The sequence below is a fragment of the Lactuca sativa genome, chromosome 5, assembly GCF_002870075.4.
Source record: "Lactuca sativa cultivar Salinas chromosome 5, Lsat_Salinas_v11, whole genome shotgun sequence".
In the NCBI taxonomy this organism is placed as follows: domain Eukaryota; kingdom Viridiplantae; phylum Streptophyta; class Magnoliopsida; order Asterales; family Asteraceae; genus Lactuca; species Lactuca sativa.
Window position 1 is genome coordinate 296513419 of NC_056627.2, and position 14084 is coordinate 296527502.

Genomic DNA, 14084 nt, shown 5'->3' on the forward strand with positions numbered 1-14084 from the left:
GGATGATTCAGCAGTGGTGCCGTTAGAGGATATCCAGGTTGATGACAACCTGAATTACATTGAGCGCGCAGTCGCAATCCTCGACCGGAAGTCGAAGGATCTGAGGAACAAAAGGGTGGAATTAGTGAAGGTGCAATGACAACACCGAAAGGGTTCAGAGTGGACTTGGGAGCCGGTGGAAGAAATGATGGAGCATTACCCCGAGCTGTTTCAGGATCGAGTAGCAGACTTTGAGGACGAAGTCTAAAATAAGTGGGGGAGATTTGTAGCACCTGGTTCCTGGTATGTAAAATTTATCTAAGTGTTTTGCATTTTTAGCCTTAGACTCAGCGAGTTGTAGGCTCGACTCGCCGAGTAGATCCGGGATATGGAACACGTTTAAGTTGGCGACTCGGCGAGTCGATATTCTGGTCTCAGCGAGTCCCCCCTGTCTGATGAAACCCTAATTTCAAGGGTTTGCACCCTATTTAAATCATCTTATGCGCCCCCAAGCTCGCCCCCTTCACCCTTAGAGCTCCCTATATCGTCCAAACCTTGTTCCTTGTGAGATTGAAGTGCTTTGGTGTGTTTTCTTGAAGATTTTGAGAGAAAAAGGAGAGTAGATCAAGAGGAGAAGAAGGAGGCCATACATCTTGGTGTTACTTCAGTGATTTCCTTGAGGTATAACTCAGTTTCCCTCTGTTTTCATGCTTATAGTCCCTTAAAGCTCCATTAAAGTCCTTCTTGAGCCATTTCCAAGCTTGATTATGAATTAGGGTTTGTAATAAGTTGATTAACCTTTAGATCTAGGCATGATTGAGCTCCAGGAGCTCAGATCTACTGCCTTTATGGAGCCATATTGCATAAAAGCACCAGATCTACTATTTTAGTGCATTTTGAGCCCTAAAACCTTCATTGGTGTTTATTTACACGTAAAGTTGGAAACTTTACGTGTTAATCAAGCCCTAAGAACCCAGATCTATGTAGGGCATGAGCTGGATTCAAGCAAAATCGAGTATATAGTATTTGTATGTGAAAGACTCGGCGAGTTGTTCATTAGAATCGGCAAGTCGAGTCGCGAGTCCCCGAGTTTTCCTCCTTTTCGTGTTTGCTGAGTGGAGTAGTGAGTCATGGGGTGTGACTCAGTGAGTCGGAAGCCAGACTCACCCATGAAGGAACTCGGCGAGTCAATGCCCTGACTCGGCGAGTCCAAGGCAATCTTCTTGCCTCAAGAACAGACTCGGCAAGTTGTTCATACAACTCGGCGAGTCTTAGCATAGAGTGTTCTTCGGATGAAGATGAACTCGATGAGTTGTTCATACAACTCGGCGAGTAGGATGAAGGACTATTGGACATCGGTTTAGAAGGAAAACTCATCGAGTTAATGCCTAACTCGACGAGTAGAGACGGGATTATGGTCAATCGAATGGATAGGGACTCGGGGAGTTGGCAAGCCAACTCGGTGAGTCGGGTCAACTGGAAGTTGACTTTGACTTTGACTCTTGGCTTGGTTAGGGGTAAATGGTCATTTTACCCTGAGGTTGGTTAGCAGTATTTGACTGAGTGTTTTGTGGGAATTATAGCCGGAGGATTTCCGGGGCAGCAGCAGCAGAAGACAGTCAGTTCCCACGTAGATCAGCAGCTACTTTGAGGTGAGTTACCTTCCAGTAGCGGTAGGTCTACGGCCACAATGCCGGCCCACCAGTAGGAATTACATGATAGATGATTGTCTCTGTGATATTCATCTAGGGTTGCTACTCCATGTGATATGTTATTGTGCTAGTATGATATGATGCTATGTGCTAGTGACAGTAGGGGGATATAGTCCCCCAGATTACTGGTCGATAGGGCCGAAGGGGCGTCATGCCCAGCCATGCTAGATAGATTATGTGATATATGTGTTATGTGGTAGTAGTAGGCGGTGAAATAGTCCCCAGCACCCGGTCGAGAGGACTGAAGGGGAGACCAACACCCAGATATGCTAGTCAGTATCCGGTCGAGAGGACCGAAGGGGAGGCCAGCTCCCAGATATACTAGTCAGTATCCGGTCGAGAGGACCGAAGGGGTAGGTCGGGCACCCAGATATGTCTGACAATATATGTATGTTATGTAATTGTATGGTATGTGGTATGATGGGGGAACTCACTAAGCTTCGTGCTTACAGTTTTCAGTTTTGGTTTCAGGTACCTCTTCTTCGAAGGGGAAGGAGCTGGCGCGGTAGCGACACATCACATACATGCTTTGTATTCCGCACTATGAGATCTTCCTGGGGATTTGTACTCTGACATTATTATGTTTTATAAAATGTTTTTCCAGACACGCGATATCTTTTATGAAATGATATGATCGGTGAACGTTTTATTTCTAATGTTTTGCTAAGTATATGTTTTAAAAATAAAATTTTTGGCTCGTATTTTTGGGACGTTACAATCAACATTAAGCTGGTGAGTTCATAAGCATGTTTTTGTATTGAAATTCTATAAATGAATCAGTGAAAAATGTTTACATGTTTCAAAGAAAATCCAATATTTCTAACATACGAGTTTGTTACAACGTTCCATAAAGTACTAGTTTGATTTCCTGTTTACCACCGGATGAATTGTATAAGACTGTTTTGAATGTAAAACCCTTTTTGTATGAAAAACCCAGACTATCACCGGTATGTATACTAGTTTCATTACTGAAAACAAAACTATGAGTTGAAATCCCTGGAATCCTCCAGTTGTATTATGAAATAGTTCTATTAATGAAAATAAAACTAAAGAAGAATGAAATCCAGAAAACAAAAAGGTTAGTTTATACTATTGTGAGTTGTATAACCATGCTTGATATGACCTAGTGACCTTTACGACGTTCTTCAAGTGTCGGATATATGACATTTGTCACCTCAGGCATGCCTGCCTAACTGTAGCTAGCGGTTCAGGTGTGGGATTGTCAGTCGCAATCTATTCACAAATCTCACGCTCTCCCTCCAGGAGACTCTGGTTATCCTATGCTAGGATTTAGTTCAGTACACCAAAGGGTACAATTTTGAAGTAGAGTCTCACAATTATGTACTATCTAGTTTAGGTGCAGTTATGTATTGATCTATTGTATTTGCACCCGTGTGTATACTTTATAGAGTAATAATTATACTTAAATAACTATGTAATAAAGTATCCTTGTTACCCGAGAATATCATAAACTAAGTCTGTTATAGTTTATATGTTTAGTAATGTATAAGATATGAATTTGTAACATTGTATATTGAAACCCTAAACTATACTTATTATAGTTTGCATGAATATTATGTATTTGGTTCATGAATTGATCTGAAAACTATGCAATTTGGCAGTAAGTCGAAAACGTCCCTTATGCTCAGCATAATACAAAAGGGATAAAATATCTAAATATATTTAGGAAATGTGGAAATCATATGACTATATCCATTGCATCAGTTTTAAGTGTTTTGAAATCCTTTTGTATAAATTCACAAATCATTTGTGTTTGGCTTGTATTCTCCCCCTGAAAACATCAAAAATCATAAAAGTATAGGGGTATGAACTCACCTGATTGTGAGTGACTTAGATGAATGACAAAGATAGGATGCTTGTTATGCTAAGTGAAGTCCAGAGCACAATAAGGTCCTATTAAGAACATAATAACATGTAGAGGCTTACAATTAGTGTCTATAACAACTAACAAGCATAGGAAACAACCTTAGGATGTATGAAACACTTACAACGAAGTGTTACAACCAAAAATGAGGGACATAAAGGAGTTCACGGCCAACCACCATGGGTTCACGACCCAAGATGTGTTCACGACCCATGAACATATGAAGGGTTCATGGTACACACATGAAAATTTGAAGGGTTTACGACCCACTTATGAAGAGTTCACAGCCCTATGAAGGGTTTACAGTCGTGAACTCTTGAAGATCGTAAAGATGGAGATGAAAGTGATGAATCAATGGATGAAATCGAAGCACTTCACGTGAATAAGATGTATAACAAGAAAAAGGATGAATCACTTACGTTTGTGGGGTGAAATGAGAGCCTTTGTTGGATGATATTTGAGAGAATCTTGAGAGGTTTTCGACCAAGGATGGAATAAATGAGGAATAAATGAAGGAAATGTGTGTGTATGTGTATATATATATATATATATATATATATATATATATATATATATATATATATATATATATATATAGATATATGGAGAGGGGTTCACAACCAAACATGGGTTCACGGCCGTGAACCTAGTTTGCGGATGTGAACACCCTTTGATAAAAAAATTGGTTCCTTGGTTTCTTAGTTAATTATGATTCTGTATTGAACCTCACTATATATATATATATATATATATATATATATATATATATATATATATATATATATATATATATATATATATATATATATAACAAAAGAATAAAATTCTATCTTAACCTACAAGATAGACAAAAAGGCAACACAATCCCTTCCTAAAATGGACTATTTTAGGGATGAACATACGACCATGAGACCGGACCAGACCCAGACCGAACCGGATTATCATATTAGTATGCCGGTTTTCGGGTTTGGTTTTTATCAATAATTTGGTTTTGGGTTTGGACCAAACCGTATCCGAATTAAAGGATTTAACCTGGACCTGACCGGAAAACCAGAAGTTTTTTTTCTTTGTTTTGATCAACAAATAGTAAACGAGAATTACCAAAATAAAAAAAATGTTGTTTGATTGAATTGATCCGGCCTCTGCTGTAGATCACATTATAGTGTCAATTTCTTTTTGGTTTCGGCCTCTTCTCTTGATTGCATTATGGTGTCGATTTTTTTTTCTCGAAAAACCAAAAGTTATTTCCTAATACAATTTTTTAAAAATAAAAATAGTGCAATTTTTTTTAATAACGAAAATTTTTCTAATAAAAATAATGTTGTTCAGTGCAATTTTTTTTTTATAAAAATAGTGTAGTTTTGTTTTATAAAAATAGTTTTTTTATATATAAATGATGTAGTTGTTTAATAACGTTTGTATTTATTTGCATAAATGTCATTTGAACGTGTTCTAATTAGAGTCCCACAACATACCGTTGTATTAATATTATTTTATGTATTCTTTTAGTCGAATTGTGCAAACAACAAAGATACGAATGATCGATGTTACGTAATAAGATTCTAATTTGAAATAGTATGCTAGAGAGTAAGAAGACAAACAAAATCGTAAACCGTAAACAACAAACATACGAAACCTAGTTTGGTATCAAGAACAAGATTGGACCAAAACCGTAAACAACACTACCAAAGTCTAATTCAGCCTAAAACCCGAAAGCCGGTTTAGTACCCGGTACCAGACCGGACCGAACCCAAACCCGCTACACCCAAAAACAGTCCGATTTTCGGGTAAGGTAATTCACGATTTTCGGTCTTCAGGCTGGTCCGGTTCGGGTTCGGCCTGTTGCTCATCCATAGACTATTTTATTATATGGAAAGCCTGATCTATATTACTATCCTTAAACCATAAGAAACTTAACTTCAAATGATAGGGCTTCATCTACTGTCGGATCTTCATGATGCTTCCTGATGTCATCATGGGATGTAACCCATGATGATCATCAGTGGCAACAACAGTTGACACACATCTTTTGGCTTATCAAATCACAAGGGTCCTAACAATCTTCCTTTATTTTATAATGTCAATACTAACTATACTAACTAATAACTCTTTATAATTTACATAGTATTTAAGTATAAAGTATACAAAATGAACTACGAACTTTTAAGGAAGAATACTAGCAATTCTATTTTCATATTCGACAGCTTCATACATAATCTAAGGCTTAAAAAAAGGATAAGTCTCTTAGTAGCTCATATCTTCTCTTGTTCCATTTCACTGATATCATAAGATGATAATGTTTAGCAAGTGGCTTGCCCTTGATAAAATCTCTCAGACATACTAGATGATGTGTTGTAGCCCTGTGTAAATCAACATGCCTTTGAAAGCACATCCTCCCATTCTTATCTTGAGAAATACCTCATAGATGGTCTATAAACAGTTTTATAACACTCAGGAATAGTGTTTTGGGGCAAGTTGTTGTTATCAGTCTGGAACCAAAGGGAATAAGACCCTTGATGTCTTGATCTTCATACTTTTGTCTTCATCTTCTTCTTTTTCTTTGTATGTAAGAAGGTTTAGGAGGAGGTGGAGAAATGAAGGTTAACTTCTAAACCTTTTCCATGATTTTACCCTATCAGTTCTCAATTTTTGATACAAGTTGCTCTTACTGTTAGAGATGAATTGCATTATTTCCTCCTATCCTGAATAGCCATACTTGGTAAGTTCTAAGACATGAATTTTCTTAGGAAAGAGATTAGGACCACCCTCTCTTGTTATTCTCAATGTTATAACTCTATTGTTATTGGGCTTGGAGCACTTGATTTTCATAATCTAGTTAGCCTTGGGAGTGATTATATGTCACACCCCCATCCGAGGCGGCGGAACATGTCGAGCTGTGCAACTTAGTTTATGGATCATAGGTAAACTTATTATATAGCACAAGTACAAAAATGAACAAAATAGTAGTTGTATTCCATCTTGAAGTTTAAATACAAGGTTCTTACATTTAATAGTATAGTACATGAATTGCCTTAAACATGTAAGAAAATATAACAAAACTAGAAAACTAGGTTGTCTGAAATCCATGACTATTCCGTTGTCTGAAATGCTTGTTTAGTGATTCCCTGAGAATACATGTAGTTTTGAGGGTCAACATAAGGTTGGTGAGAGTTACAGGTTTTCTGCTAGTACAATAATGGTACTTTTAAAATGTTTAATAATTATTTTTCCATGCAAGTAAAACCATACTTGAAAATGTTTTGTAGTGAGAGAAACCGTAAGTAAATCCACACCTAAAATGTTTTGTAGAGAGAGAAACCATAAGTAAATCCATACTTCAAAAGTTTTGTAGAGAGAGTAACCATAAGTAAATTCATACATCAAAAGTTTTATTGATAAAGAAACCAAGTCCATGGTTTGTAGAGAGAGAGAGAGAGAGAGAGAGAGAGATAGAGATCCAGTTAATGGTTATAGTGAGTCCTATAACTGAGCTAACTGAAGTAACCCCTACAACCCTTCATTGGATGTCATAGAATGACTGTAAATAGTAACCACCCGCTTGGATTGATCGTTCGAGGTTGTAGCTAGCAACCACAGATGGGGATGTCAACCTTGTATAGATCTATACATACTTATCTCGCTCCAAGGATTAACGTATATAGTAGTGTCAGTATGATTAATTTTTAGACTTAGATAATAAATTGTGTCTCACTATAAAATCCATTAACTAATGAATATGTTAACCCGCCTTATCTTATACATGGGTAAGCATCCGGACGTAATGTTTGAGAGTCAGTAAATCTAACTTATACATGGATAACTCACCAGGAAAAGTGATTTACATTGAATAAGGTATAAGCCGAGTATGTTCGATACGTGAAAGTGTACGATACTCACTTAAAATAACCGGTAAATCTTATAAGTACATGTATAAGTTTCAAGTTATAGTATTTATACCTTATATATATATATATATATATATATATATATATATATATACACACACACACACACACACATTCATGCATGGCATAAGTTTTTGTTCTTTGAAATACTACAAAGGTTGTAATGTTTTATGACATACATTGTCACATAAAATCACAACATTATGTAGTGATTGGCATATGTGCTTATGACTATTTGTTTTATTTTAACAACATAACATGTTACTTGTCAAAATATCATTTTATAAACTAGTTAAAAGTTCTCACATAAGGTGATAACATTGTTTGTATTATGTTTTGCATAAACCAAATATACGAGCACATGTATCCCCCCCTCGAAATGTATAAGAACGTGAAAATGGGGTTGTAATCACTCACCTTTGAAGCATGAACTCGGTTTAGATTCAAGAATATGATCGAGATCAAGAGACATCACGAGATAACATCAAAGTAGCAACGACTTTTTAACCCGGTTTAGACCTGAAATATCACCACAAATAACACTAAATATTGAGGCTTGGATTTGAAAAATACCACAGAAAAATGGTAGCAAGAGGTGACACAAAGGTGACAAGGTGGTGGTGGTCGATGGTAGCCTAACGGCGGCAACAGTGGCGGTAAGGGGCTCATACAACCTCTTGGCTGCTTCTTTCTTTCTTTTTGCCAGCAGTTACGACGAAGGGGAGGAGGGAGAAGGTGACAATAGGTGGCAGGGGGTGTTGAGGGGGGGGTGGTTTCTCGACAAAACAGTGGTGGAGGGTTGGTGGTTTTTGGCGGTGGAATGGGGCTGCTCCGGTGGGGAGTTCTAGCCGAGAGAAAGAGCAAGAGAGTAAGAGGGAGACTGAGACTGTTTGTGGCTGAATTGATGATGGAAATTGGGAATATATGAGTTCTATTTATAACCTTAAGGGTGTCTCATAAGGCTATGCAAGACCATACCTTCTTGGAAAGTCAAACACCCAACACTCCCATGCTTTGTACCTTCCGAAGAAGTTTGTAGATAAAGAGGTAATGTGAAGGAAGGGGAGAGGGCCTAGTCACTTGGGTAAGAGGGGAGGGGGTTCATGGATGATTTTTTCTATGCATGCAAGCAAGGGTGGGACCTAGTGATGTCACTTTCTCAAAAAGTCCCTAAAACAATCCTTGTTTTATGTGACAAAATCCTGACACCCACTAGTTTTTTCAAAACTGGCAAATGATAGAGCCGATTTCAAGGATTCCAAAAACCCGAACGAATTAATTTTTCGAGTCATAGAACCCCGAGAAATTGCGTTTAAAGTTTCACGTCTAATTGACCCAAAACATCTGATTTGTGAACTTTTGCAAATATTTTTGCTAAAAAAATGTCAAGAATGAAATGAAGTAATAGATCATGATTTGAGTCCATAAATGTTCTCATAATTTCCATATGAGGTGTGCAAGTGCCTCAACAGAACAAAACAGTTTATGTAGTTTTAAGAAAATCACTATTATACCTGTTTGGTTTCTTATAACGGTCGTATCTTTTGCATACGAACTCCGTTTTTGACGTTATTTATATTGTTAGAAACAAGTGAACATGTAATATGAGACTAGAGTGTTTTCTTTGCTCACAACCGCTTAATACGAAATTTCAATTTTTCAGACGTATTAACTAGGGTTGCAGTTTGTGCTTTTTGATTCATTTGAGATTTTCCATAATTGGAAGTAATACACCATTTCATATCTTATTATCATTGTAATGACACTATTTATTTTTCAAAATATGCATTAAAACCTAATAGGTCAAGTTATAAAGAAATTCACGGTGAATTGACTATCTATAGTTTTAGACCTAAATTTCAGGATGTCACATTATATCTTATCCAAAATCTTCATTTTGTTTCAAGGCAAGGTCATTCACTGTTTTAATGTTTTGCTCCTTAACAAAGAAAGAAGATTCTTCAATGAAACAACCATGCTCGGCTGCAATAGTAAGAATATCATCATCATTTAGAAAACCATCAACATTCTTTTTTAACCTTTTTGAGGAGGAATGTTCTAAAGGATCATTTGCAGGCCTCTTCTAGAAAGGAGAACGGATAGGGGAATAGCAACAACAGGCTCACTTAAGAATGGGGCTGCTACGGTGGAATGGGACACTTGTACCCGCTGTTGAAGAAGGTTTAGACCCAATGCCTCTCACATGCCCCCTTAGAGTACCCAACACCTTCTCAAATATTGTGATCCAATCAATGGTGTCTAGATCACCACCGAATTTAGCTATGTGATGAGTCTGTAGAGCAACCTCAACAACTAACACATTCTATATTTCACAAAGATTGTCAATATACGTTAAAACTAACAAAAAAAAAACAATGTGCTTCATTTTTAAGTAATAATAACTTACATATTGGTCTTCAACCAAAGGATTAACAAATTCCCCCTTTTTTATTTACATGCCCACAATGAAATGCTTCAAGTCTATTCAAATTCTGTTTAACATTACAAAATATGTTATATTTGAGTAAACATTAAAAAATATGTTATAACTGAATAAGCATTATTACAAGTTACTATCTTAAAACAAGCACTACCGTAGCTACACGTCCCTCCACGATTCTTAACGACTTGCTTCTTCTGACATTCTTTGTTTACAGTGGATCGTTTTTTATGCTTTTCTATTAAGAAGTGGTCAATAGTAGCATTCCAACGCTATAGATCCATACACATAGGGGCTTGAGCCCTTGCTGCCTCCGCACCCCCTTCAAAACCAGTCAAACGAGTTTTTGCAACATTTTTGCAGCCTCTATACCACACACATATCCGATTTTTCAGTGACGCCCAATAAACTGAAGCTAAAGGATCATTTGTAATCGCTCCAAAATCAAACCATGTCTACAAAAAATAGAGAAATTAAAAATAAATCAAAATTAAATATATTAAATATATAACTTTATAAATAATTTACCAAAAGATACTGGAACATGCTAACCTATTCGGCTACAGAAACGTCTGTCTATGTGTCCTTATCGAAACCGATGCAGCGCCACATATAGCTCCCAACCTCCCGAATGAAACATTCGTATAATTCCTCAATTATCATGTGAGTATTTATGTCAAATACTATCTTCAGAGGTCGGTTTCCGTTAGCTGCAAATAACTTATACATTTGTTTTATTTATTGCCATGCCTCTTCATTTTGGAGGCACCGCTGCATAAAAAGATATTAGTCAAAATAATATTTTATATACATACAATATGAAATACAATGAATTAGAATAAATCTTAATTACCATCGATCCGGTGATCACCAAAACCTCCACCGAACGGATGTGGTGGTTCGTCACCACCGTTACCTCCATGGCCCATCACATCAGGAATGAGATGGAGCAATGCAATCCAAAAAAATGAGATCCTGAAAAATTATAACACAATATGAATATATATATATATATATATATATATATATATATATATATATACACACACACACACACACACACATACATACATATAATATGATATGATTACAACAAATACAAACCTTATTTTACTAGTCAAATATAAAGATTTTTTAATCATTCTCGCCCTCAGACACTTCAGTGTCTGCTGACACATCACTATAATAATCGGAATCCTCCTCATCATAATCAGTCTCGCAATCAGATACATTATTGATGATACCCGTTGGTGGACCAACTTCAATATGATATTCAACCTATTAAGAATTTTGAAAGTACTGGCTAAAGTCGATTAAAAGAGTAAAATTAGAAGAAGCATTACTATGAACGACATCAGTTGAACCATTATCAACATTTTCAATGGGATCATGGTCGACATCGTTCATCGGTAGATCCCAAATTCTTCTATGATTAACATTTTCAACAACCCACCGTTGGTTGTCATTTTCGTCACTTCGAGAAGGTTCTTGGATGTAAAATACTTGCTTCGTCTGTGTAGAAAATATGAATTGATCTTCACTACTCAATTCGCGTTGTGGGTCGATACTGGTGAAATTATTATCAGATTTAACTCCTGCAGTATTGAACCACTTTCAACGAAAAAGTACAGTGGAATATTTATGAGGATAATGCAACTTGATAATTTCTTCTAGCTTACCATAATATTTCTACTTATTCTCTCCCTCAGTTAGAACCCCCGAGTTTTGTGTTGATCGTTGGACGTCATGCATAAGTACCATAATCCCAACACCATTCACTATGCAAGCGGTATAAGTAAAGGCATTCGCATGCGCACCAATTGAAAGAGTCAATAACTCCTTGTTAAAGTTTGGAGTACCATCAACGAGATGAAGCATCGTACCATCTTTGGATCATCCGGTACTATGCCAAATCATATCTTTAGCTATGTGTCAAGAACAGTACAAACGTTGTAGTCTGGGGGTCACGGGAAAGTATCGTAACACCTTCTGAGCCACCTTCTTACCCTTTGTATTTTCATCAACCCACCGACTCTCATTACAAAGTGGACACTTTTGCAACAACTTGTGTTCTTTCCTGAAAAGAAAGCGGTCGTTTTTACATACGTGTATCGACTCATAACCCAAGCCGATTTTTTTAAGTGTCTTTTTTGCTTCATAATGTGACCAGGGGGAGCTATTTCCTTGAGGAAATGCAGTTTGAGAAAACTCAAGAAGCTGGTCGAATGAACTATCAGTCCATTTATTGATCACCTTGATATACATCAGCTTTGCTAAAAATTCAAGGGACGAATACGAACATCCATAATATAATTCTAATTGGACTTCCTCTAACAACTTTTGAAATCCATCATCGACACCGCTACCGTCTGTATCCGGGTTCCCTTCGTCGCGGTTGGTATCATTTTCAATCACACCCCATAACATCAACAATAACATCGGTCATCTCGTTACTACGCGTTATGTCTTCGACAACCGGGTGAATTGTATTTTCTCCGTGAGACTACCATATAATATAATGTGGATTAAAACCATGTTGAAGTATATGAAATTTCATTATGGCTAGTAGTATAAATTTATTGACATTACATTTGTTACACAAGCATCTGATTTGACCTTTATTATCGACGTGTGGTTTGGACCTCTCGAGAAAAGATTCGAGTCCTTGTTGGAACAAGGTAGAGTTACGATTTTTTATAGTAGTTCACGTTTTATCAATAGATATGTTGCAACTGAAACATAAGTTAGGTTTTAGTGTTTACTCTACAAGAACTACAATTAGGATTAAATATTTATATGGATAGAGTAACCGCTCAATCAGATGGAATAGAAAATCATACAACGGAAAAGTATTCACAAGGGTAGGCTTCTAAACCCACTTTTTAATACCTTAGCTCATATGCAATTGTGTATTATATGATTGTCCGTTTAAGAAAAATTCGGCAGCATTTCCCCTTAGCTCCTAAGTATATATAAAAATATACACCCAAGGAGCAAAGAGAAAATAACAACCGCATATTTCTTAAACAATCAATCATGTAATACACATTTACATCCTAAATGAGGTAAGGTATTCAAAAAGAAGTCCCAAAGCGGGGACAACCGAAAATTAATTTCTAAATCAGTTTTGGGCGGGTATTTCTAGGCTTTTGATGATTTAAAAAGAAGAGACTTAAACTAAAAAAAACTTACTTTTTTATTATAGCATTGTACTTTTAATAATTCAATTAGTAAATTATAACTTAGTTGATTTATCGTATTAATTTTTTATTTTGATTTTTTATTATAGCATTCTACTCTAAACGATAGTATATATTTGTTATCTATATCATCTTTTTTTTTTTTTTCCATATTTTGATTTTTAATATCAACTTATTTTTGTTTTTATTTTGCTATTTTGAGTAAGCTATAACTTAGTAGATTTAACATCTTAATTTTTCATTTTTATTTTTATTATAACATTGTACTTTAAACGATATTATATATTTGTTATTTATATTATCTTTTTTTTTTCTCCATATTTTGATTTTTAATATCAACTTATTTTTGTTTTTATTTTTCTATTTTGAGTAAATTATAACTTAGTTGATTTAGCGTCGTAATTTTTCATTTTTATTTTTTGTTATAACATTGTACTTTAAACGATATTATATATTTGTTATTTATATCATCTTTTTTCCATATTTTGATTTTTAATATCAACTTATTTTTGTTTTTATTTTTCTATCATGGCATTATATATTTTTGTATTTAGTTTTATTTAAATTATCTTAGTTATTTTGTTTTTTTTTATATTATAATACTTTAAAAAGACATTGTAAATTATAACATTCTTTTTTTTTTCAATTATAACATCCGATCATAACATACATATACATCCAATATACACATATTTTATCATAACATACAATGTACACACATAAAAATGCACTTATACATATTTTTTCACATATATTTTTTCATACATACAAATAAATTTCATATAGAAATACATATATACATTTCACATACAAACACCTACATTTTCACATAAAAATGTCTGCATTTCATATACATACATTTTTTCATATATATACACATATACATACATTTCACATAGAAATAGACTTATACACATATTTTCACATACACTTTTCATACGTACACATACACATACACATACA